Here is a 27,266-nt window from a genome sequence, read left to right as displayed (position 1 = left end):
AGGAAGGTTGTATTTTTCCAGGAACTTATCCAACTCTTCTTGGTTTTCTAATTTATGTGCATAAAGGTGTTCATAGCAGCCTTGAATGACCTTTTGTATTTCAGTGATGTCAGTTGTAACATCTCCCGTTTTGTTTCTTAATTAGGTTATTTGGATTTTCTTTCTTTTTTTCTTGGTTAATCTTGCTAATGGTCTATCAATTTTATTTATCTTTTCAAAGAACTAGCTTTTTGTTTCATTTATCTTTTGTATTTTTGTTTGTTTGTTTCAATTTCATTTAGTTCTGCTCTGATCTTGTTTATTTCCTTTTTTCTGCTGGGTTTGGGTTTGGTTAGTTCTTGTTCCTCTAGTTCCTTGAAGTGTGACCTTAGAATTTCAGTTTGTGCTTCTTCAGTCTTTTTGATGTAGGCGTTTATGGCTATGAACTTTCCTCTTAGCACTGCCTTTGCTGTATATCCCAGAGGTTTTGATAGGCTGTGTCATTGTTGTTCAGTTCAAAGCATTTTAAAATTTCCATCTTGATTTTGTTTTTGACCCAATGATCATTCAGGGCAGGTTATTTAATTTCCATGTGTTTACATGGTTTTGAAGGTTCCTTTTGGAGTTGAGTTCCAGCTTTATTCCACTGTGGTCTGAGAGAATGCTTGATATAACTTCAATTTTCTTAAATTTATTGAGGCTCGTTTTGTGGGTTATCATATGGTCTATCTTAGAGGAAGTTTCATGTGCTGTTGAACAGAATGTGTATTCTGTGGCTGTTGGATAAAATATTCTGTGTATATATCTGTTAAGTCCATTTGTTCCAAGGTATAGTTTAAATCCATTCTTTGTTGACTTTGTCTTGATGACCTGTCTCTAGTGCTGTCAGTGGAGAATTGAAGTCCCCCACTATTATTTTGTTGCTGTCTATCTAATTTCTTAGATCTATTAGGAATTGTTTTGTAAATTTGGGAGCTCCAGTGTTAGGTGCATATATGTTTAGGATTGTGATATTCTTCTGTTGGACAAGGCCTTTTACCATTATATAATGTTCCTCTTTGTCTATTTTTATATTTTGAGATGCAGTCTTGCTCTGTCACCCAGGCTGGAGTGCAGTGGCACAATCTTGGCTCATTGCAACCTCCGCCCCCCGGGTTCAAGTGATTCTTCTGCCTCAGCCTCCTGAGTAGCTGGGATTACAGGCATGTGCCACCATGCCTATTTTTTGTATTTTCAGTAGAGATGGGGTTTTGTCATGTTGGCCAGGCTGGTCTCGAACTCCTAACCTCAGGTGATCTGCCTGCCTTGGCCTCCCAAAATGCTGGGATTACAGGTGTGAACCACTGTGCCCGGCTTCTCTTTGTCTCTTTTAATTGCTGTTGCTTTAAAGTTTGTTTTGTCTGATATAAGAATAGCAACCCCTGCTCACTTTTGGTATCCATTTGCATGAAATACTTTTTTCTGTCACTTTACTTTAAGCTTATGAGAGTCCTTATGTATTAGGTGAGTCTCCTGAAGGCAGCAGATAGCTGGTTGGTGAGTTCTTACCCATTCTGCCATTCTGCATCTTTTAAGTGGAACATTTAGGTCATTTACATTCAATGTTAGTATTGAGATGTGAGGTACCATTGCATTCAACATGCTATTTGTTTCCTGTGTACCTTGTTTTTTGTTGTTGTTTTTTGCTTTCTAACTTGTATTTTTGTTTTATAGGTCCTATATGATTTATACTTTAAAGAGGTTCTGTTTTGATGTGTTTTCAGGATTTGTTTCAAGATTTAGAGCTCCTTTTAGCAGTTCTTGTAGTGGCTGGTGGCTTATTAGTGATGAATTCTCTCAGCATTTGTCTGAAAAAGACTATCTTTCCTTCATATATATGCTTAGTTCTGCTGGATACAAAATTCTTGGCTGATAATTGTTTTGTTTGAGGAGGCTAAAGGTAGGGCGCCAATCCCTTCTAGCTTGTAGGGTTTCTGCTGAGAAATCTGCTGTTAATCTGATAGGTTCTCCTTTATAGGTTACCTGGTGCTTTGTCTCACAGCTCTTAAGATTCATTCCTTCATCTTCACTTTAGATAACCTGATGACAGTGTGCCTAGCTGATGACCTTTTTATGATGAATTTCCCAGGTATTCGTCATGCTTCTTGTATGTGTGAGAGGTGAAGCCGGCAGGGCTTCTGGGTTAGGTGGGGACTTGGAGAACTTTTCTGTCTAGCTAAAGGATTGTAAATGCACCAATCAGCACTCTGTGTCTAGCTAAAGGTTTGTAAATGTACCAATCAGCACTCCGTAAAATGGACCAATCAGCACTCTGTAAAATGGACCAATCAGCAGGATGTGGGTGGGGCCAAATAAGGTAATAAAAGCAGGCTACCCAAGCCAGCACCAGCAACCCACTCGGGTCCCCTTCCACACTGTGGAGACTTTGTTCTTTTGCTCTTCACAATGAATCTTGCTGCTGCTTACTCTTTGGGTCTGCACTACCTTTATGAGCTGTAACACTCAATGCGAAGGTCTGCAGCTCCACTCCTAAAGTCAGCAAGACCACAAACCCACTGAGAGGAACAAACAACTCTGGACGTGCCACCTTTAAGAGCTGTAACACTCACTGTGAAGGTCTGTGGCTTCACTCCTGAAGTCAGCAAGACCACGAACCCACCAGAAGGAAGAAACTCTGGACACACCATCTTTAAGAACTGTAACACTCACCGCAAGGGTCCATGGCATCGTTCTCAAAGTCAGCGAGACCAAGAACTCACTGGAACCAATTCCGGACACATTTGGATGTCTAGGTCTCTAGCAAGACTGGGGAAGTTTTCTTCTATTATTCCCCCAAATATGTTTTCCAAACTTTTAGATTTCTCTTCTTCCTCAGAAACACTGATTATTCTTAGGTTTGGTTGTTTAACATAATCCCAGACTTCTTGGAGGCTTTGTTCATATTTTCTTTTTCTTTTTTTGTCTTTGTTGGATTGGATTAATTCAAATACCTTGTCTTTGAGCTCTGAATTTCTTTCTTCTACTTGTTCAATTCTATTGCTGAGACTTTCCAGAGCATTTTGCAGCATTTCTTTAAGTGTGTCCAATATACCTTGAAGTTTTGTTTGTTTTTTCTTTATGCTATTTCCTCAGATATTTCTCCCTTTGCTTCTTGTATCATTTTTTTGGATTTCCTTGCATTGAGATTCACCTTTCTCTACTGCCTCCCTGATTAGCTTAATAACTAACCTTCTGAATTCCTTTTCAGGTAAATCAGGGATTTCTTCTTGGTTTGGATCCATTGCTGGTGAGCTAGTGTGATTTTCTGGCAGGTGTTAAAGAGCCTTGTTTTGTCATATTACCAGAGTTGGTTTTCTGGTTCCTTCTCATTTGGATAGACTCTGTCAGAGGGAAGGTCTTGGGCTGAAGGCTGTTGTTCAGATTCTTTTGTCCCACGGGGTGTTCCCTTGATGTAGTACTCTCCTTTTCATATGGATGTGGCTTCCTATGAGCTGAGCTGCAGTGATTGTTATCTCTTCTGGGTCTAGCCACTCAGTAAGCCAGGCTCTGGGCTAGTACTGAGGGTTGTCTGCAGATCTGCAGAGTCCTGTGATGTGAACTGTCTATGGGTTTCTCAGCTTTGGATACCAGTGCATGTTCCAGTGGAGGTGGCAGGAGGGTGAAATGGACTCTGTGAGGATTCTTAGCTTTGGTGGTTTAATGGTCTATTTGTGTGCTGGTTGGCCTCCTGCCAACCACTTGGAGTAGGCTGGCACTTTCCAGAGAGCATCAGCTGTGGTGGTATAGAGAGGAACTGGTGGTGGGTGGGGCCCTAGAACTCCCAAGAGTATATGCCCTTTGTCTTCAGCTACCAGGGTTGGTCGGGAAGGTCCATCAGGTGGGGGCAGGGCTAGGTGTGTCTGAGCTCAGAATCTCCTTGGGTGGGTCTTGCTGCAGCTGCTGTGGGGAATGGGGGTGAGGTTCCCAGGTCAATGGAGTTGTGTACCTAGGAGGACTATGTCTGCTTCTGCTGAGTCATGCGTGTTGTCAGGGAAGTGGGGAAAAGCCGGCAGTCACAGGCCTCACCCAGCTCCCATGCAATCCAAAGGGTTGGTCCCACTCCCACTGTGCCCCTTCAACAGCTTGAGTCTGTTTCCAGGCAGTGGGAGAGCAGGGCCTGAGAACTTGCCCCAGGCTACCTTCCTCCCAGCTGCAAAAATAAAGGGCTTTGGTTCTTCCCCCATCTACAGAGTCTGCACACCAGATTCGCACCCTCCCCCCAGTTCTGGCCAGGATGCTTCTCACCACGTTCAAATTGTTACAGCGTTCCCCTGGAGACTTCCCTCGTCCTGTGGTGTTTACGTCTGTACCTCTGTCTATCCTCCCAAAGGATCCTTGTGGTGCCAGGCAGGAATGGCCTGCTTAGGGACCCAGAATGCTCCCAGGACCTTTCTCGCTGCTTCCTCTACCCCTGTATTTCACTTGGTTCTCTAAATTGACTCAGCCCCAGGTATGGTCAGAAAATTCTCCCGCAAACTAGACCTTCAGTTTCCCCAGTGGGGGTGTGTGTTTGGGAGTGGAGGATCTCCCTTTCCCACTTCTGCAGTTTGGACACAGTGCTTGGGTGTCTCTTGGGTCCTGCAGGAGCAGTCCACTTCCTTCAGAGGGTCTATGGGTCCTCTTGGGACTCCTGGTTTGTTATTGAAGTTATTCTGGAGCTTAAGTTCACAATGTGAGCTTCCACACGCTGCTCTGTCCACCCGAGTCAGAGCTGCAATCTAGTCCCGTCTCCCATCTGCCATGATGATCATAAATAGTCAGAAGGTGCTACACATTTTTAAACGACCACATCTCACAGGAACTTACTCACTATGGGGAGGACAGTCCCAAAAGGATGGTACCAAACCATTTGTGAGAAATACTTCCCCATGGTCCAACCACCTCCCACAAGGCCTCACCTCCAACACAAGGAATTACAATTCAACATGTGATATGGGTGGGGACACAGATACAAACCATCCCATACATGCTTCTTATGTCACCCTTGGGAGCCAGGCTGCTGCCATGTGAACAAGCCTGGGCTACCCTCCTGGCTAATGAGAGACGCTGGCCGTGTTACCTCCTCAGCTCTAGATGGCAGTAGACAATTCCCAGAACTCTTTGGCTGAGTGCAGCCCAAACTGCCAACCCATAAAAACATCAACTAAACAAACTGTGCTGTTTTAAGCCACTAAGCTTTGGGATAGTTTGTTAAGCAGCAGAAGCTAATTGATACTTGACTACACACTATGCTGCCTCTAGATTATACTTAACTTTGTACAACAAATTTCATAGATGATTTTGCATGTTGTCTCATTTAATTTTCACAATTACTACATGAGATGGAATCTAAAAAAAATAGAGATTATAGGAATTTAACTTGTCCAACATCAATTGCTAATGAGTGGAAGAAGCAGTGTATAAAATAGACTGGGCATGGTAGCTCATGCCTATGATCCCAGCACTCTGGGAGGCTGAGGCAGGAGGATCACTTGAGGTCAGGAGTTTGAGACAAGCCTGGCCAACATGGTGAAACCCCGTCTCTACTGAATATACAAAAATTAGCCAGGTGTGGTGGCACATGCCTGTAGTCCCAGCTCCTCAGGAGGTTGAAGCACAAGAATCACTTGAACCCAGGAGGTGGAGGTTTCAGTGACTTGAGATTACGCCACCACACTCCAGCCTGGATGACAGAGCAAGACTCCGTCTCAAAAAAAAAAAAAAAAAAAAAAAAGGCTAAACTTTATAAAATTTCCTAAAAATCATAGGTCAAATGAGACTTCAACCAGTGCTGCTAAGGAACAGAGGCTACTTCTGATTCCGATTCCAGATATCATGGTGAATGAGCAGAGCTGCTAGCTGTGAGAGATGCCATGGAAATGAGAGAAAAGCTCTGGGATTTGAAGTACTAATGCAAAATTCATGAGAAACTTTTGAGGGGATGCAAAGTGAGTATGACCTGGCATGAAAAGGAAAACTCAGTTTGGGTAGAAGGCCAGGCTCCAGCGGGATGGAGGGGCAAGGGGACTTTGAGATTTTTTTTTTTTGTATATTGTCCTGGGTATATCACTGATATCTCTATTGTAATGTAGAAAAGAAATGTAGTAGTTCCAGCCCAAAGCCTCAAGTCAGTGGGACAAAAGCAGCGTGGTTGGCTGGAGTGAGAACAGTTAACAATGGGGCAGTCAGATAATTGAGTCTGTGTGTGTTCCCTACTCTCTCCCATCTCCGCAGACTTCCAGGAATTGTAAAGTTGAAACGGGGGGAGGAAGGAGCTTTCAGTGGGTATCTTTGAGGGTAAAGGTTTATGTAGCTTCTGCAATAATCTGGTATGAGGGTCAGAATTACCTGGTAAAGTTGTAAAATATGAAATGACACTCATCCTCCCTAAATCCCCAGAAACGGCACAAACAAGAATTTGGGCCTTAACTCCTCACTCTGGGTACACATTATCAGGGGAAAATGAACTCAGAGGCAACAAAATATTGAAATAGTGGAGAAGTCCAATCTGTTTGATGGAAAAACCACCACCCAAATGACCTATGCTGGAGGAACCAGAATTGGTATAAGACATGAACCATGAAATAAAAATAAGCTTAATAAATATCCTCAAAGAAATAGGAGATTATGTTGGTTAATATGAAGCAAGGACAAAAAACAACTAAGATGATCCAAGTAGATATCTCAGATATAAAAAGCATAATAGTTGAAATATAGATTCAACAGATATGGCACTGAGCAGAGTGAATATAGACAATAATTACTGAGCTTGAATATCAGGTCAAGAAACTGTCTTAGGTGCCTAAAGAATTAAGGCCCTAGCTTTAACTGGCAACAAGTACTGGAATTTGGAGGAACAAATTCTCTCTCTCGTATTTTTTTTTTTCCCAGATGGAGTCTCACTCTGTTGCCCAGGCTGGAGTACAGTGGCACAATCTCAGCTCACTGCAACCTCACTCTCCTGGGTTCAAGCAATCCTCCCACCTCAGCCTCCCAAGTAGCTAGGATTACAGGTGTGCACCAGCACACCAGGTTAATTTTTTTCTTTTTGGTATTTTTAGTAAAGACGGAGCTTCACCATGTTGACCAGGCTGGTTGTGAACTCCTGACCTCAAGAGATCCACCTGCTTTGGTCTCCCAAAGTACTGGGATTACAAGCGTGAGCCACTGAGCCCATCCTCATTTGTATTTCTTTTCTCTCTTACATATAAAGAAAGTACCGTATATACACAGTTCTGCACCTTGCTTTTTCATTAAACAAAAATGCCCAGAGATTATTCCGCAGTAAAATAAAAGATCTTCCTCATTTTATATTTTGTGTGTTTTTGTTTTCTTCTTCCTCATTTTCTTTTATTGTTGTACATTACTTCATTGTGTAGATGTTTTATAGTTTATCCAAATATCCCTCAGCGATGGATATTTGAATTTTTTTTTTTTTGAGATGGAGTCTCCTGTGTCGCCCAGGCTGGAGTGCAGGGGCATGATCTTGGCTCACTGCAACCTCTGCCTCCCGGTTTCAAGCAATTCTCCTGCCTCAGCCTCCCGAGTAGCTGGGACCACAGGCGCCCGCCACCATAACTGGCTAAATTTTTGTATTTTTAGTAGAGACGGGGTTTCACCATGTTGGCCAGGCTGGTCTCGAACTCCTAACCTCGTGATCTGCCTGCCTCAGCCTCCCAAAGTGCCGGGATTACAGGCGTGAGTCAGTAAGCCACTGCGCCTGGCTGATATTTGAATTATTTTCAGTCTTACTGCAGGGGATATCTTTGGTTTTTTTTGTTTTTTGAGACAGGGTCTGGCTCTGTCATCCAGGCTGGAGTGCAGTGGCGCGATACTGGCTCAGTGCAAACTCCGCCTCTGGGGTACAAGCCATCCTCCCACCTCAGCCTCCCCAGTAGCTGGAACTAGAGGGGAACACCATCACACTTGGCTAATTTTTGTATTTTTTATAGAGATGGAGTTTTGCCACATTGCCCAGGCTGGTCTCGAATTCCTGAGCTCAAGCTATTTGCCCACCTCGGCCTCCCAGAGTGCTGGGATTCCAGGCGTGAGCCATTGCGCTCAGCCCACTACTACTTTTTAACATAGTAAAGAAGGTGCTGGCCAGTGTTAAAAAAGAAAAGGGTCTGAGAGATATTAGGACTGAAATGAAAAAGATAAAACCACATCTGTTCAACATCTAAATATATTATTTTTTATTTTTAAATATCTAAAATTTTTATAGAGATGAGGTCTCGCTTTGTTGCCCAGGCCAGTCTCATACCCCTAGATTCAAACAATCCTCCTACCTTGGTCTATCAATGTGTTGGGATTTCAGACATGAGCCACCATGCCTGACCCAAATATATAACAAATAAAAATATTTGGCAAAATTGCTGGAGACAAGATCAACTTACAAAAATCAACACAGTTTCAAATAGCAAACTTGAAAATAAGATTTTGTTGACAATAACAGTAACAACTGCCTAAGAGAATGGATCATTAAAACATGGCAGGTTGGGTGTGGTGGCTCATGCCTGTAATCCCAGCACTTTGGGAGGCCAAGGTGGGCATATCACCTGAGGTTAGGAGTTCAAGACCAGCCTGGCCAACATGGTGAAAATCCATCTCTACAAAAATACAAAAATTTGCTGGGCATAATGGCAAGTGCCTGTAATCCCAGCTACTCATGAGGCTGAGGCAGGAGAATCACTTGAACCTGGGAGGCAGAGGTTGCAGCGAGCTGAGATGGCGCCATTGCACTCCAGCCTGGTCAACAGAGTGAGACTCCATCTCAAAAAACAAAACACATAGTGGATAAAGACTGAAATCGTTAGAAGCCTTGAAGTAGACATTCATGCAGGAATTCATATGTCTTAAATGTGGTAATGAAATGACAAAAGAAGCATATTGAAATTATATTAGAAATACATACAAACTCATCACAATTTTCATGAGGCTATATGCTTATGTCAAAACACCATATAATATGCACCATATAATATGTAGGAGTAAAGGATAAAGGCAAAAATTAAAGAGATAAAGCAGGAGAGATGTTCTGCATAGACTGATGATGATAATGTGTTAAGAATTAGGATCGTGCTTAATTCTTCACCTAAGGTAGAACAACACAAAACAAAACCTCATAAACAGAAATCCCTGCAAATCCACAGGGACTAGGCTCATCTTACACTGGGCAAGCGAAAGCTACATAAATGAATCATTAGAAATCTCATGGCATGCTAAGAAGGTGAATGATAGATTTTCTAAGCATGTAAGCACTGTTGAAATAAATTCAGCACTCTGTTAAGTCAAAGCCTCTATGCCTTAAGTGAAATGGCAGATGTGGTACCTATGACATTTTGCTCCCTCCTGGGACCTGAACATAAGAAACTCACCGGATTTTCTCACATGGTACTTGGTTAGCAAAATGTAGTTTTCCATCATTGTGTGGCAACTGTCACTTCACAGGCTTTAAAATGGGAAGCAACTGGCAATGACCTTGAATCACAGAGCTTCCTGGTTAGAATATTTTTGGCTGCTGGAATATTCAGTACAAACCACCATCTTCTGTTGATGAAATTCACATCAGAGCCCCTCTGGGTGATGTGCACAGTCCTAAAGAGGGTTGAGTTTCAAGTGGCTTAATCTATTTGACTGAAATACTGAGCCCCAGGCACTGTGGTCAAAACAAAGGTATCCAAGGGAACTGTGTCCTTTTGACTCATTAGATATTATTTTTAGAAGGAGTATATTAAATGGTCATCCTGTCCAGTTCTCCATCTGATGTTTGGCACTGCTTAGCAAGATTCCATTAATTAGTCATTTGATGATGATTGAACATCCTTGTCTGGAAAGCTTATCATTCCAGCAACAGGGATTGCATAACCCTTTTTATACATTAATGTGTTCATTCATTTCACAAATATTTGTTGAACTCCAACTACGTGTCAAGCACTGGGCATGCAAGGTTGAACAAGACAGATACATTTCTTATTTTGTGAGTTTAACTTTCCGGTGAGAGATGAGTACATTGACAGATATAGAAGAACATGCTACTGAATAATATTTAATGAAAATAAAACAGGGTGATGTCATAGGGAATGTTGGGGCAGGAAGTGGGATGACTACTTTAGGTGGGGATGGATGGAAAGCACTCTTTGAAGAGATAGCATTTTAACTGAGACCTGAATAGCAAGGAGGAAGCAGCCCTAGGAAGCATTCAGGACTGAAGCAATGGCTGGTACAAACTCAATGGTCAGGATAAGAAATTTGGTGGGTGTTCCATGGCATACTACACAACCATAAAAAGGAATGAGATCATGTCCTTTGCAGGGACATGGGTGGAACTGGAGGCCATCATCCTTAGTAAGCTAACACAGGAACAGAAGATCAAACACCACATGTTCTCACTTATAAGCAAGAGCTGAATGATGAGAACACATGGACACATAGAGGGAAACAACACACATTGGGGCCTACCAGAGGGCAGGGGGTGGGAGGAGGGAGAGGATCAGGAAAAATAACTAATGGGCACTAGGCTTAATATCTGGCTGATGAAATAATCTGTACAGCAAACACCCATGACACACATTTACCTATGTAACAAACCTGCACATCCTGCACATGTACCGCTGAACTTAAAAGTTTCGGTATGAAAATTTAAAAATAAAAAGATTAAGTGTAAAAAAAAAAAAAGAGAAGAAATTTGGTGTGTGCTGGAGGAAGAGAAAGACCTTGGCTTGAGGGACATATACCTGTTTATCATTTAGGTTTTCTGTTTTGTGAACCACCTATTCATATTATTTACCTTTGAAAAAATGGAAGGTCCTTGCTTTTTCTTGTATGTTTTCAAATGACCCTTGTATACCCTAAAATTAATTCCTTATTGGTTTTATGTGTCACAAACACATCCTAATTTGTCACTAGACCACTTGCTGGTATGGCATGATTTGTTGAACAGAAATTCTTGATTTTGATGTAGTCAAATCTCATCAACTTTTCTCCTTATGGATTTGCCTCCTGGGTCTTGTTTAAAAAATCCTTCACTGAGTTTATCAGATATTTTTGATATTTTCTTATTTAAATTTTTTGCTTGTTTGCTTTACAGATTTACCTTCTACATATAGTTATTTAATTCATCTGGAATTTACCTTCATTTATGGTGTGAAGAGTGGATTCATGTTAATTTTTTTCATGTCAGGAGCCACGTTCCACTGGGCATGGTGGCTCATGCCTGTAATCCCAGCATTTTGGGAGGCTGAAGTGGGCAGATCATTTGAGGTCAGGAGTTTGAGACCAGCCTGGCCAACATGGTGAAACCTTGTCTCTACTAAAAATATAAAAATTAGCCAGGTGTGGTGGCAGGCACCTGTAATCTCAGCTACTTGGGAGGCTGATGCAGGAGAATCGCTTGAACCCGCGAGGCGGAGGTTGCAGTGAGCCGAGATTGTGCCACTGCACTCCAGCCTGCATGACAGAGTGAGACTTCATCTCAAAAAAAAAAAAAAAAAAAAAAAGCGCCACGTTTTGCAACATCTTCTTTCCCTCTAGTTAGATGATGCCATTTCTATTATAAACCAACTAAGATCTGGGCATTAGGAACACTCATCAGTATTGACGTGTTTGTTTGTTTTAGAAATCATGAATTCATACTGAGACCTCCTGTGCCAATTCAACAACACCACAGAGATCTTCCTTTCTTTTCTCCATTCCACAATTGTACCCAATTGAGAACCCTGGCTTCCTCAAACATAATCATATTCACACCCTTAATTCTTCAATAAACATAAAATAGATTCAGAATTGTTACATCCATACCACTATGAAAAACAAACCTATTAAAAAAGAACTCAGCAAATAACTTAAAACAGAACTACCATTCGACCCGCAATCCCATTACTGGGTATATACCTAAAGAGATCTAAATTGTCTTATCATAAAGACACATGCACGTGTATGTTCATTGCAACACTGTTCACAATGGCAAATACATGGAAATCACCTAAATGCCCATCAACGGTAGACTAGGTAAAGAAAATGTGGTACATATACACTATGGAATAGTATTGATATGGAAGGGGGGCAGGGAAGTGCTGGGTAGAGGAGGGTGTGGTCCCTGGCTAGCACTTCATCCCCAGGCCTGTGCCCACAGACTTAGGTGAGGACAGGCATTTCTGTTTTCCTGCCCAGAGGTTTCATTTCCCAAGGCCACTCTGGCCTGCCATGCCCCCATCCTGTGCCCATAAAAACCCCGAGACCCTAGCGGGCAGAGGCACAAGCAGCTGGACTTCGAGAGGACTCAAGGGGAACACGCCAGGGGAAGAGCACACCGACAGAGGCGGGCAGGTCAGCAGGCCATGGACCAGCAGGACAACATGGAGTTTGGCCAGCGTTGGAGGAGGAGAGCCTGCGCCGCTGAACGGCCAGACTCCAGGGGAAAACCATCTCCCTTCTGGCTCCCCCATCCGCTGAGAGCTACTTCCACTCAACAAAACCTCGCACTCAGTCTCCAAGCCCATGTGTGATCCGATTCTTCCAGTACACCAAGGCAGGAACTCCGGGATACAGAAAGCCCTCTGTCCTTGCCATAAGGCAGGGGTCTAACTGAGCTGAGTAACACAAGCCGCCTATGGACGGCTAAACTAAAATAGCACCCCGTAACGCATGCCCACTGGGGCTTCAGCTGTAAACGTTCACCCCCAGACACTGCTGTGGGGTCAGAGCCCCACAACCTGCCCGTCTGCATGGTTCCCCATAGAGGTTTGAGCAGCGGCGCACGGAGAATCGAGCCGCACCCCCATCGCACACCCTGGGAGGAGTACAAGGGAACTTTTCCCATTTCACTGTGAAGCCATGAAAGCAGTGAGGTCATGTTCTTTGCAGCAATATGGGTGAAGCTAGAGGCCATTATCCTAAGCGAGCGAGTGCAGAAACAAAACCAAATGCCACATGTTCTCATAAGTGGGAGCAAAACATTCTGTACACATGGACACAAAAAAAGGAGTAATAGACACTGGGGCCTACTTAAGAGTGGAGGATGGGAGGAGGGTGAGGATGGGAAAACTGCCCATCGGGTGTTACGCTTATTACCTGGGTGATGAAATTATCTGTATAACAAACCCCATGACATGCAAGTTACCTATATAACAAACCTGCACATACACCCCAAACCTAAAATAAAAGTTTAAACAAAGGTATACAGAACTCTGGAGGGGCAGTCGCAAAAAACACACAGACAGAAAAGAGCTCAGGATTTGTCTGTGATCCCTTCACTCCCCACCTTTACTATGAGGGTTATGGTCAAAGCGTCGTGTCCAAAAGATCCTTGTCAGCCTCCCTGCCCTTTACTGAGGTTATGTTGCTAATATGAAATACACTCCGGTTTTCTATCTGTTCTCAGTTTTAAGTCCTTACTCCTCCTTTTTTAAAAATTTATTTTTATTTATTGTTGTTTTTTTAGACAGAGTCTTGCTCTGTCGCCCAGGCTAGAGTGCAGTGGCACGATTTTGGCTCACACCGCAGCCTCTGTATCCCAGGTTCAAGCAATTCTCCTGCCTAGCCTCCTGAGTAGCTGGGACTACAGGTGCACACCACCGACAACCCTAGGCTAATTTTTGTATTTGTAATAGAGACCGGGTTTCACCATGTTGGCCAGGCTGGTGTCAAACTCCTGGCCTCAAGTGATCCTCCCACCTCGGCCTCCTAAAGTGCTGGGATTATAGGCATGAGCCACTGTGCATGGCCGCTTCTTGTTAATTCTATTTTATTATTTGAATATGTGGAATATATTCACACATTTCGACAAGGAAAAACTACCCTCAGAGAAGCATCACTCTCCCTCCCATTCATCCTCCTAATTTCTCTCCTTGTATCTGGGTAATCTCATTGTTTTCTGATTACCCTTCCTGTGTTTCTTTTTGCAAAAAATGAAATAGGTACGTGTATATTTCTTGTCTTCCTGTTTTATTTTCTTACACAAAAAGCAGCATGCTACCTATACTCTTTAGCATTTTACTTTTTTCACTTAACAATATATCATGGAATCACTCTCCAATGTTGCTATTTATTTAATGCTGTAAATATTGTGTGTACTGTATTTACTGTGTTTCTGTGCTATTTTAAAAACATTTCTTTTGGTATTTAGGAAAATTTGTTTTGTTATCTTTGTTTAAAGCTTTTCTAGTATCTCTGGTTCACCATTTAAAAACTAACCATATACTTTCAGTTTAAGATGAGGATCCTTTTTCAGACTTTCTATTTTCTCCTTTACCTCTTCTCCTCCCATAATTTTTGCTGCATCATTTCTATTTTGTTCACATACTATTCTTCTACCTATTTCCCAGTCCTTCTTTTATTCTTCATTTTACAACTAAATATATTAAATGCTCATTATCAGTCCTTTTGCTGAAGTTTCTTCAGTTCTCCTTTGGTTAAATGAGAGTCTAGGTAGATTCCTTAGGAAGGGCCTGTGTGCACTAGAAAGACTGCCTGACTGTGTATAAAATCCTTGGTTTCCAGCTACTGTGGAGGCTGAGGAGGGAGGATTGCTTGAGCCCCAGAGTTTGAGGCCATACTGGGCAACACAGTGAGACCCCCATCTCTAAAGAAACAAACAAGCAAAAATCCTCAAGTCTGCCACAAGTCTCCCATTTAACCTGTTAAATGGCTCCTTCAGCCTCCCACAAGACAAGGATTTTGCTGGGACCATCCTGAATGCAAAATAGTCTATCACACCATCAGACCTGTGACAGATTACAAGCTCTACTATTGGGTTCAATATATGGCTACCGAACTTCTAAGCCTAGTGTTCTACACAATAATTAGTGACAACCGAGTTTCATGTAAAGGCTTTTCACTTGGGGTAGGAGGAGGAAAACAGTACCAGAGTGTCCAGATCCCATCACAGTACAAACTTTTGTGTGGAAGCTAAATTTAGATAGGGTTCCCAGAATATAAATAGCTAGGACACTAATTGGGGAATGCCTCTGGGGTGAGGCTACGTGAAAAGCAGCAGCTTTCATGGTTTAAAAAAAGGTTCCAAGGCTTCTTTCCCCTATAACAGCTGACGGTACATTCCTAGCTCCTTCCAGAACTTACTTCAACGAAAGGTCACTCATCTGCAATCTCTTCAAAGCCTTTGAGATTTCACAGGAGGCTAGAGTGTCAGGGCTGGAAGGATCTTAGAAGTGATCTAATCTGTTCTTTTTAAAAGTAACAGATGAGGAAACTGGTGGTATTAAATTGGGGTGAAAGGATAAGTACTTGACTTTTCTGTATGAAAAGTCAGGCTTATTAAAAATGTTTTGTAAAGTAATTTTAGGCTAGACACGCGTGGCTCATACCTGTAATCCTAGCACTTTGGGAGGCTCGGGCAGGATCACTTGAAGCCAGGAGACCGCATATCTAAACAAACAAACAAACAAAAACAAATAGTTTTGGTATAGGCAGGAACAAATAATTTAAAAATATTTTTAAGGTTTTGGTTCAGATTTTTTAAAAATAAATTTTAATTTTATTTTTATTTGTGTTTTGAGACAAAGACTCACTATGTCACCCACGCTGGAGTGAAGTGGCATGATCGTGGCTCACTGCAGCCTCTAACTCCTGGGCTCAAGCGAACCCCCCTCCTCAGCCCCGAGTAGCTGGGACTGCAGGATGGTGCCACCACTCCCGGCTGATTTTTAAATATTTTTTGTGGAGATAGGAGTCTCCCAGTATTGCCCAGGCTGGTCTCAAACTTCTGGCCTCAAGCTATCCTTCTGCCTCGGCCTCCCAAAACGCTGGCATTATAAGTGGGAGCTACCACACCCAGCCTGAAAAAATTTCTAAGAAAAAACCCTAACAAATTTGAAGTCCCTATATTTCCCTTTCTTATCTTATTCCTTTCTTTCTTTGAGTTAACCATTATAATGGATTTAGTGCTTTGACGCGTTTGTTCCATCTATATGTATTAATAAATATAATTTATAGAAATGGTAACATAGTCTATAACATCTTGAAATTTTTTTTTTTTTTACTATGTTGGCAAATACTTCGGTGAACCTCCTTTCACACACATGAGAGTTTCTTTAATATATATTACATGAATAATATCTATAACATTAATTACAGATAATACTATTATATATGGGTATCTATATCTAGAAGTAAAATTCATTGAGTATAGAACATTTTGAGTGTTATTAGATCTTGTCTCATTCCCTCCCTAGATAGCATTGTCCCATCTTCATCAAAACTTATTAGACTTTAAAACCTTTATAAAACAAAATGAGGCGAAAGTTTGTCTTACTATTTTATGGTGCATCTTGATTAATGGGGAATATTTTTCATGTTTTTTTTTGGTCACTAAGATTTCCTGTTTTTGAGAGTTGCCTGTTTATATATCCATTGCCCATTTTTCTGTTGGGTTATTAGTCTTTCTCTTACTGACTTTAGGAATTGAGCCCTGGATATTATTTCTTTGATGATTTTTATAAAGTTAATATTTCCCCAGTCTAGGGCTAATCTTTTTATTTTAAATTTTTAATTTTTGTGGGTACATAGGAGTATATATTTATGGGTTGCATGAGGTATTTTGATACCTCATGGTATCAAAATGGGTAATAATTCAAAATGGGTAATAATATCAAAAGGCATACAATGGGTAATAATCACATCAGCGTACATAGGGGTATCCATCACCTCAAGCATTTATCCTTTGTGTTTCAAACATTCTGACTATACTCTGAGTTATTTTAAAATTCATATCTCGATATATATTTTTACTATAGTCACCCTGTTGTGCTAGCAAATACTAGGTATTGTTTGTTTTTCTTCTTTTTTTTTTTTTTTTTTTGAGAAGGATCTCACTCTGTCGCCCAGGCAGGAGTGTAGTGGTGCAATCTTGACTCACTACCACCTCTGCCTCCTGGGTTCAAGCGATTCTCATGCCTCAGTCTCCCGAGTAGCTGGGATTACAGGTGTGCACCACCACTCCCAGGTAATTTTTGTGTTTTTAGTATCGACGGGGTTTCATCATGTTGGCCAGGCTGGTCTCAAACTCCTGACCTCAAGTGATCCACCCACCTCGGCCTCCCAAAGTGCTGGGATTACAGGTGTGAGCCACTGCACCCAGCTCTAATTTATTCTAACTACTTTTTTCGTACCCATTAACCATTCCCCACCCCCATATCCTCCCCCACTTCACCACTACCCTTCTCGGGCTGGGGTAACCATCTTTCTACTCTCTATTTCCGTGAATTCAATTGTTTTAATTTTTAGTTCCCGCAGATAAGTGAGAACAGGTGATGTTTATCATTCTGTGCCTGACTTACTTAACGTAATGACCTCCAGTTCCATCTCAGTTGTTGGGTATGACAGGATCTTATCCTTTTTTGTAGCTGAATAGTACTCCATGATGTATAGTACCATAGCTTCTTTATCCACTCATCTGTTGATGGACACTTAGGTTGCTTCAAAATCTTAGCTACTGTGAACAGTGCTGCAATAAATATGGGAGTGCAGATACCTCGCTGATATACTGATTTCCTGTCTTTTGGGTATACACCTAGGAGTGGGGTTGCTGGATTATATGGTAGCTCTATTTTTAGTTTTTTGAGGAAACTCCACACTGTTTTTTGTAGTGGTTGTGCTAATTTACATTCCCACCAAGAGTATATGAGAATTCCCTTTTCTCCACATCCTTGCCAGCATGTGATTGTATGGCTTATCTTTTAACTTGGCTTATAGAGTCCTGCTTTTACAGACATTTCACATTTTTATCTAGTCCAAAATGCACACTCTTTTTATTTGTAACAAGACTGACCTACCACCTGACACCAAATGAAGGCAAAACCAGTCAACTCCAATCATTCTAGTGATCTCCAGGCTATTGGCAAATAAGGCATTCAGCACAAGTGTTCTTTTAATTGGGACATGCTGTGAATAATTAGCATGGGTCCCTATCAGGTGTCAGAGTGCTCTTCTTGCCTTCTGGAAGGAGTTCGGATGAGGAGTCATCTCCTGCTGCCTCCGCTCCTCTTGGTGTGCCCTTGGTAGAGACCTGGCTTCCAGCTCTACCACTAATTCCATTTAAACCCCAGTTTCCTGATTTGTAAAAAAGAATAATGCTGCTTCACAGCGCTGTTGGATGCACACTGGAGAGGGGTAAAAATGCTTTGCAAGATAACAGATAAAATCAAAATACTGTTATTACTAACCTCTGTGGGCTTCATCATTCATATGTGTAGAATAAGAGAGATAGAACTAGGTATTAACAGCCCCTTTCAGTTCTATAATAGCCTGTTATTCTGTGACTAGGGGTAAAAACAGATCCTCCAAGTAAGATGGGGTAGCAGGTGGCCTCTAGCAGTTATGGGGCTCTTGGTAAGGCCACCTACTGGAAGAAATATTACAAGGCAAATAAGAGAATGCAATATCCTTGCCTTCCTCTCTTCATCACTTCTCCCATTCTTCCCTGCTTTCATCTGCTTCTCCCTTCTGTCTTCCTTTCTTCTATTCTTCTTGGAACACTCCTTCCCCCTTTGCTGGCTCACTTCTATTTATTCTTCAGATATTCTTTGGTTTTTTTTCCTGGGAAGCATCCTCTAGGAGGCTTTTCCTGATCCACCAAATTTTATGTAGTGGTGTCCTTCCTATGTGCTTCCATGATGTCCTCATAGCCTCCACCATTGCACTTACTCACTTGTTTTAATTGTCTGCAATCATAAAATTTAAGCTTGGGGAATAGAGAGGGCTCATATCTTGTTCACTGCTGTATCCCCAGAGCCTGTTTCAGTGTTGGGAATAAAGCAGGGTGCTCAGATCCTGTTGGATGAAGGAGTAAATATACAGGAACTATGCTAGGCAGCATGAGTACAGAGATGAATAAGACTTGTCCTTAGCTATGAAGGAACTAAAGGTCTTGAAGGGAGGAGGGACATGCAATCAAGTAACTGCAATACTGTATTATGAGAACAAGCAACAGAAATCTGTTCAAAAGCACAGCTTTATGGAGTGAGAAGTGTTTGGACAGGTCGAAGAAAGCACTATGAGAAACAGATGAGCTGGATTTTAAAAAATGATCAGGATGTGTCAATCTGAGTAAAGTAAGGGGCATGCCAGACAGAGAAGCAGCTCACTTATTTAATAATTCAAAAAATGTTTAGTGAGCTTCTACATTGCTCCAAGTACTGTTGTAGGTGCTAAGGGTACAACAGATACAAAGGGAATCCGCCCTGGTGGAGCCCCTCCTCACCTCCTGCAGGGGTTCTCTTTCTGTAGTGACCCCTGTCATCCTGGGCCTCTACAGCTCTTCTGAGAATGTTGGTATTTAATGCATATGAAGTCCTATGGAGTATCTGGCATGCCTCTCTTTGATCCAGAAAAACAGGGTCCTGGCTGTTTTTGTGCTAAGGGAGACGTGAAAGGTTTTTTCTCAATGTTTTGATCAAAGGCACACAGCTGTTACACGAGAACGCCTTGGAAATGTAATCTGACTGCCCCAAAGCACCAGCTGGCTTCACCATCTGTCTCAGGCCACAATTTGACTGAGGACTGTCTTTGGCTGAACACCCCTTGTATGGGTCAAATACTAACACTGGCATTTGCCAGGGGAAATAACAAAGTAAGGAAAAATAAAAGTGGAATAAAGGCTGGAGAAAGTCTCATAAATCAACCCACACCATTATGCAGAGCTTTTATGGAGAAATCAGTAGAAAGAAATACAGAGTTACATAGAGGTGAAAGTTAAATCATTAAAGGGGCCCTTTTATGGCAAAACTGAATTTCCACTTCCAGCAAGTTTTTGACTGATTCATATGGAATGATAGAAAGGAAATGAACTTCTTTCCTGTTTGTGTTCTGCTTACTTATCTAAGTCAACTTGGAATTTTGTTTCTGAGACAGGGTTTACTTTGTCACAGAGGCTGTAGTGTGGTGGCATGACCTTGGCTCACCGTAACCTCTGCCTCCCAGGTTCAAGCAATTCTCATGCCTCAGCCTTTCTAATAGCTGGGATTACAGGCACCTGCCACCACGCCTGGCTAATTTTTGTATTTTTAGTAGAGATGGGGTTTCACCATGTTGGCCAGGCTGGTCTCGAACTCCTGGCTTCAAGTGATCCACCCGCCTCGGCCACCCAAAGTGCTGGAATTACAGGTGTGAGCCACTGCTACTGGTTAATTTGGCATTTTAAACAAACCTTCTCCAGGTGAGTGGCTGTAGGGACTAAAGTAAGATTTACAACTTTAAAGAGAGAAAGAGAGAAGAAAGAAGGGGAGTTGAGAATATATTTTATCATTTAAAAATATTGGATGGGCCGGGCACAATGGCTCATGCCTGTAATCCCAGCACTTTGGGAGGCCAAGGCAGGTGGATCACCTGAGGTCAGGAGTTTGAGACCAGCCTGGCCAACATGGTGAAAACCCATCTCTACTAAAAATACAGCAATTAACTGGACATGGTGGCAGCGCATGTAATCCCAGCTACTTGGGAGGCTGAGGCTGAGGAGTCGCTTGAACCCAGCAGGTGGAGGTTGCAGTGACTGGAGATCGTGCCACTGCACTCCAGCCTGGGTGACAAGAGTGAAACTCCATCTTAAAAAAAAAAAGTTGGATGGAGGTGACAAGATGGCCAACAGACGCAGCCAGGGAGCATCTCCCAGTGAGAGAGACCAAAATATTGAGTAAACCAACATCCTTAGGATGGATCTTTAGAGAGAAAACACAGAGTAATAGAGAGGTGAGGCAGATACTGAGGCTGAAGAGGGAGGAAGCTGGGAACCCTGCACAGGATTGCAGAGCACCAGGACTGGTTCCCGGGCCTGAATAGCTCCTAAGGAAGGGTGAGTGAAGTGATGGCGGGGTAACCCACTCTCACCATGGACCTCTCAGATATTAGCTACAAGAAGTCCCATGACTCCCACAGATGTTTGAATTGCCAAGGGAACCTGCCTGGAGAGTAGGCAGAAACAGCGCTCCAGGCTGTGCAGAGCCAAGGAGGTTTTGCACATGGGGCAACTGCAGCAAAATGTGGCCACAGGCACCCATCCCACAAGATTCTCTGTCTTCCTCTGAGTAGCTCTAACCTTGGCTGGCTGCTGGGCCAGGAGAGAGTGGGGCCATCTTTTCTGTGGGACCGGGGCACATCTGTTCTGCATCTCCTCTGTCCCCTGGCCCCTCCCAAGGCCCTGCCTTGCCACTCCTGCAAGAGCAGGTACACAGCACGGCCTCCACTGCCCAGGCAGAGTATTTTCTTCGCTGGCCTAGAGCACTCCAGCTTCCCCAGCACAACCAGGGCCCAACGCAGAGGACAAAGCCGCAGGCCAGATCCCAATGCCCCTGGGTTGCAGCACATAGCTCAGAAGTGGCAGGCTGAGATCTGTGGCCAGTGATTAAGTGGGAGAGGAGCCTGCACACTCAGAACACTGAGAGGAGTAAAAGAGGGTTCCTGGACAGTGCAGGAATGACGTATGCCTCCCTCCAAAGTGCCAGTCTAGGAAGGGTGAGGCCTGTCTGGCAGCCAAAGCCTCTGCCTGAAGGAGCCCTGTGGCCTGGAACACCTAATGAAGGCAACGTTGGCATGGTGCCAGTGTTAGGAGGGAGCTCCCCTAAGGCAGGGGAATGAACCTGGTGGGGAAGTCATCTCTCTTCCCTCCCCACCACAGAGCACTGCAGTAAACCCACTGAAATACGGAAGAGCTACTCAGCTAAATAAGAGCTTATCTGTTGGCCATTACTCTTAAGCACCTTCTACTGGATGACAGCCCAAGTTACAACATCAAAAATATTCTTCCAATATACATCATCTGTGAAACACAGGGCAAGAATCTAGCCACAAATAAAGATCTTGCACAGAGTCTTGGCTCTCTGAAAACACCCAGAAACAAAGCCGATTGACTATACTCAACTTACACCACAGAACCCTCAAGGGAAATGAAGTATATAAAAACAACATCCAAATGACAGCAAATCCAAAAAGACAAAGGAACACCAGTCCTCTTAGATGAGAAAGACTCAGCAATAAGAACTCTGGCATTCCAAAAAGTTATAATGTCCCCTTACCTCCAAATGAGTGCATTAGCTCTCCAGCAATAGTTCCTAATCAGAGTGAAATGACTGAAATGACAGACATAGAATTCAGAATCTGGATGGCAAGGAAGCTCATTAAGGTTCAGGAGAAAGCTGAAATCCAATCCAAGGAATTCAAGGAATCTAGTAAAATAACACAATAGATGAAAGACGAAATGGCCATTTTAAGAAAGAACTAAACTGAACTTCTGGAATTAAAAAATTCACCACAAGAATTCCATAATACCATTAGCATTAACAGAATAGACTAAGCTGAAGAATCTCAGAGCATGAAGATCAGTTCTTCAAATCAACTCAGCCAGACAAAAAATAAAAAGAACAATTTAAGAAAATGAACAAAATATCCAAGAAATATGGGATTTTGTAGAGACCAAATCTATGACTCATTGACATTCCTGAGAAGGAAGAAGAGAGAGTAAGCAACTTAGAAAACACATTAGAGGATGTAATCCACAAAAATGTCTCCAATCCCACTAGAGAGATTGCAAATACAACAAATACAGAGAACCACTGTGAGATACTATACAAGGTGACAAGCCCCAAGACACAAGGTCAACATGAAAGAAAAAAATCTTAAAGGCAGCTAGAGAAAAGGGTCAGGTCACTTACAAAGGGAACTCCATCAGGCTAGCAGTGGACCTCTCAGCAGAAATCTTACAACCAGAAAGGATTGGGGACCTAATTGCAGTATCCTTAAAAAAAAAAAGCATCTCCAACCAAGAATTTTGTATCCTGCCAAACTAAGCTTCATAAACAAAGGAGAAATAAAGTCCTTTTCAGACAAGCAAACACAAAGGGAATTCATTACTGCTAGACCAGGCCTATAAGAAGTCTTTAAGGGAGTGCTAATCATGGAAACAAAAGAACAATACCTGCTACCACAGAAACACTTAAGCTCGTAGTCCGTCAACACTATGAATCAACTACACAATCAAGTATACAAAACAACCAGCTAACAACATGATGACAGTATCAAAATCTCACATATCAGTATTAACCTTGAATGTAAATGATCTGAACACCCCACTTAAAAGGCATAGAGTAGCAAGTTAGATAAGAAGACAGCATCCAATTATCTTTCATCTTCAAGAGACTCATCTCACACATAATGATACCCACAAGCTCAAAGTAAAGGGCAGGAGAAAGATCTATCATGCAAATGGAAAACAAAAGAAGGTAAGAGTCACTATTCTTACATGAGATGAAACAGACTCTAAACCAACAATAGTCAAGAGGACAAAGAAGGGCATTACATAATAATAAAGGGTTCATTTGAACAAGAAGGCTTAATTATTCTAAATATATATGCACCCACTATTGGAACACCCAGATTCATAAAACAAGTTCTTGACCTATGAAAAGGATTAGAGAGCCATACAATAATAGTGGGAGACTTCAACACCTTACTGACAGTGTTAGATCATGTGGCAGAAAACTAACAAATTCTGGACTTACACTTGACACTCAACCAATTGGACCTAAATAGACATCTACAGAATACTCCACCCAACAGCTACAGAACTTACATTCTTCTCATCTGCACACAAAACATATTCTAAGTTTGACCACATGCTCAACCATAAAGCAAGTCTCAATAAATTAAAAAATATCAAAATCATACTAAGCACATTTTAGGACCACAGGGCAATAAAAATAGAAATCAATACCAGGAAGATATCTCAAAACCACACAATTGCCTGGAAATGAAGCAACTTGCTCCTGAATGACTTTTGGGTGTACAATGAAATCAAGACACAAATCAAAAAATTCTTTTAAATCAATAAAAGTAGAGACCCAACATACCAAAATCTTTTGGATGCAGCTAAAGCAGTGTTGAGAGTGAAGTATATAGGGCCAAGCACCTACATCAAGAAGTTAGAAAATCTCAAATTAACAATCTAACATTTCACCTAAAGGAACTAGAAAAAAGAGGATAAATCAACCCAAAATCTAGCCGAAGAAAAGAAGTAAAATCGGAGAACTCAATGAAATTGAAATGTGAAAATCCATACAAAAGGTCAGTTTAGGAGAGCAAGCGCCGGGCATCTCAGGTGCGCTCCTTGGGCCTCCAGTGCCCGCTTCTTGGGCAGCAGAGGCTCTTCCACCCTGCTGCAGGCAGAGGTGCTAGATCTGGACGAGGATGACCTGGAGGTGTTCAGCAATGATGCCTCATTGATGGACATGAATTCCTTCAGCACTATGATGCCAACATCCCCTTTATCAATGATAAACCAAATCAAGTTTGAAGATGAACAAGATTTAAAGGAATTCTTCATCATAGTTGATGAACCTGAAAGTCATGTTACTACAATAGAAACTCTCATCACGTATACGATTATTACTAAGACATCTTGTGCAGAATTTGACTCCAGTGAATTTAAAGTTAGGAGATGGTATCAAGATTTCCTTTGGTCAAAGGGAAAACTTTAAGAAGCACACCCCACTCTGATTATTCCACCATTGCCAGAAAAATTTATAGTAAAAGGAATGGTGGAACGCTTTAATGATGAGTTCATTGAGACATGCAGGAAGGCTTTGCATAAATTTTTGAGCTAATTGCTGATCATCCAACTTTAACATTTAATGAAGACTTCAAAATTTTTCTCACTGCACAAGCTTGGGAACTCTCTTCTCACAAGCATCAGGGTCCTGGATTGCTAAGCAGGATGGAGCCAACAGTCAGAGCTGTTGCATCCTCAATGAGAGGAATTAAAAACCACCCAGAAATCTAATTAAACTAAAGAGCTTCTGCACAGCAAAAGAAACTACCATCAGAGTCAACAGGCAACCTACAGAATGGGAGAAAATTTTTGCAATCTACCCATGTGACAAAGGGCTAATATCCAGAATCTACAAATAACTTAAAATTACAAGAAAAAATCAAACAACCCCATCAAAAAGTAGGTGAAGGATATGAACAGACACCTCTCAAAAGACGATATTTATGCAGCCAACAGACACATGAAAACATGCTCATCATCACTGATCATCAGAGAAATGCAAATCAAAACCACAATGAGATACCATCTCACACCAGTTAGAATGGCGATCATTAAAAAGTCAGGAAACACCAGGTGCTGGAGAGAATGTGGAAAAATAGGAACACTTTTACTCTGTTGGTGGGAGTGTAAACTAGTCCAACCATTGTGGAAGACAGTGTGGCGATTCCTCAACTATGTAGAACTAGAAATACCATTTGACCCAGTGATCCCATTACTGGGTATATACACAAAGGATTATAAATCATGTTACTTTAAAGACACATGCACATGTATGTTTATTGCAGCACTATTCACAATAGCAAAGACTTGCAACCAACCCAAATGCCTATCAGTGATAGACTGGATTAAGAAAATGTGGCATATATACACCATGGAATACTATGCAGCCATAAAAAAGGATGAGTTCATGTCCTCTGTAGGGACATGGATGAAGCTGGAAACCATCATTCTGAGCAAACTATCACAAGGACAGAAAACCAAACACTGCATATTCTCACTCATAGGTGGGAATTGAACAATGAGAACACTTGGACACAGGGCGGGGAACATCACAGGGTGGGGAGTATCACACACAGGGGCCTGTTGTGGGGTAGGAGGAGCGGGGAGGGATAGCGTTAAGAGAAATACCTAACGTAAATGATGAGTTAATGGGTGCAGCACACCAACATGGCACATGTATACATATGTGACAAACGTGCACGTTGTGCACATGTACTCTAGAACTTAAAGTATAAAAAACAAACAAACAAAAATTAACCTTAAATGTAAATGGGCTAAAAGCCCCAATTATTTTTTATTTTTAAATTTTATTTTACTTATTTATTTTTTGAGACAGAGTCTCACTCTGTTGCCCATGCTGGAGTGCAGTGGTGCGATCTCAGCTCACTGCAAGCTCTGCCTCCCAGGTTCATGCCATTCTCCTGCCTCAGCCTCCCAAGTAGCTGGGACTACAGGTGCCTGCCACCATGCCTGGCTAATTTTTTTTTTTTTGTATTTTTAGTAGAGACGGGGTTTCACCAAGTTAGCCAGGATGGTCTCGATCTCCTGACCTCGTGATCCGCCCTCCTCAGCCTCCCAAAATGCTGGGATTACAGGTGTGAGCCACTGTACCCAGCTAAAAGCCCCAATTAAAAGACCAAAAACAAACAAACAAAAAACCACCCGGGAGAGTTCATGGAAATGTATAACTATTAAAATTTTTAGCCAGAAAACAAATTTGATAGATAAAATTTCTCAGAATTTTCAAGGAAGGGAATATTTTGATGAAATGAAAGAATATGGTCCAATTCATATTCTTTGGTCAGTGTCAGAGGAGGATCTGGTTGATAATCTAAAAGATGTTGTCAGCTGCATTGACAGATGCTGTAAGGCCACTGAAAAACGGATGTTTGGACTCTCAGAGGCCCTGCTTCTTCTTGTACATGGGTACGTGCTTTGTAGTGAAATATTAGTGGGTGTTATGAAAAGAAGAGACCAAACACAGCAGAACTGGGTCCCAAAGTTGAAGCTTTGACCTATAAAAAGGCAGATAGTGATCTGCTTACCGAGGAGATTGGAAAACTTGAAGATGAAGTGGAATATGCTAATAATGCCCTGAAAGCATAATGGGAAAGATGGCAACAAAATATTCAAAATGATATCCAGTTAGCATTTACAGATATGGCTGAGGAGAGTATCCACTATTATGAACAGTACCTTGCTGCATGGGAACCATTCCTTACATCACCAACCTCCACTTGGAAGACGCCCCTGAAGATAAACCTTAATTCCACTGAGGACTTCTGTTTAATCTTTGGGAGACAGCATTTATCAACCAAAGTTATTCTTTCTGGATCTGCCATGTCCTTTATCAAGTGCATGAAAAATGTTTTATACTATCTGGAAAAACCAACAACTTGAAACCTCAGGTACTCCAGTTCATTGATATGAATTTGAAGATATATCTATATATCTATTTGTATGGATATACATCTATACATATATATGTAGATACAGAGAGAGAGAGATTTAGCTTGGTTTTAATTATGTTCTTAAATTTGTATGCCAATAACTGTATATAGATTTTTTTTGTTAAATATTTGACTGTGGAACATGATATTTTAAATATGTTGTAAGGACTCAGTTTAATAAAATGTTTAATATGAAAAAAAGATCAAGGTAACCACAAGTTGGTGCCTTGAAATAATAAACAAGATCAATAGACCACCACCTAGATTAA

At 41.8% G+C, this 27,266-nt stretch overlaps 1 pseudogene; it reads left to right on the top strand.

Annotated features, from left to right (window-relative positions):
* Positions 1-24,174: 24,174 nt before the first annotated feature.
* On the top strand, positions 24,175-26,814 carry LOC102132312 (sorting nexin-7-like; annotated as a pseudogene).
* Positions 26,815-27,266: the final 452 nt, after the last annotated feature.

The sequence above is a fragment of the Macaca fascicularis genome, chromosome 14 (assembly GCF_037993035.2).
Source record: "Macaca fascicularis isolate 582-1 chromosome 14, T2T-MFA8v1.1".
Taxonomy (NCBI): domain Eukaryota; kingdom Metazoa; phylum Chordata; class Mammalia; order Primates; family Cercopithecidae; genus Macaca; species Macaca fascicularis.
The sequence above is the reverse complement of the archived record's forward strand: the minus strand, read 5'-3'. Positions and strand labels throughout refer to the sequence as shown.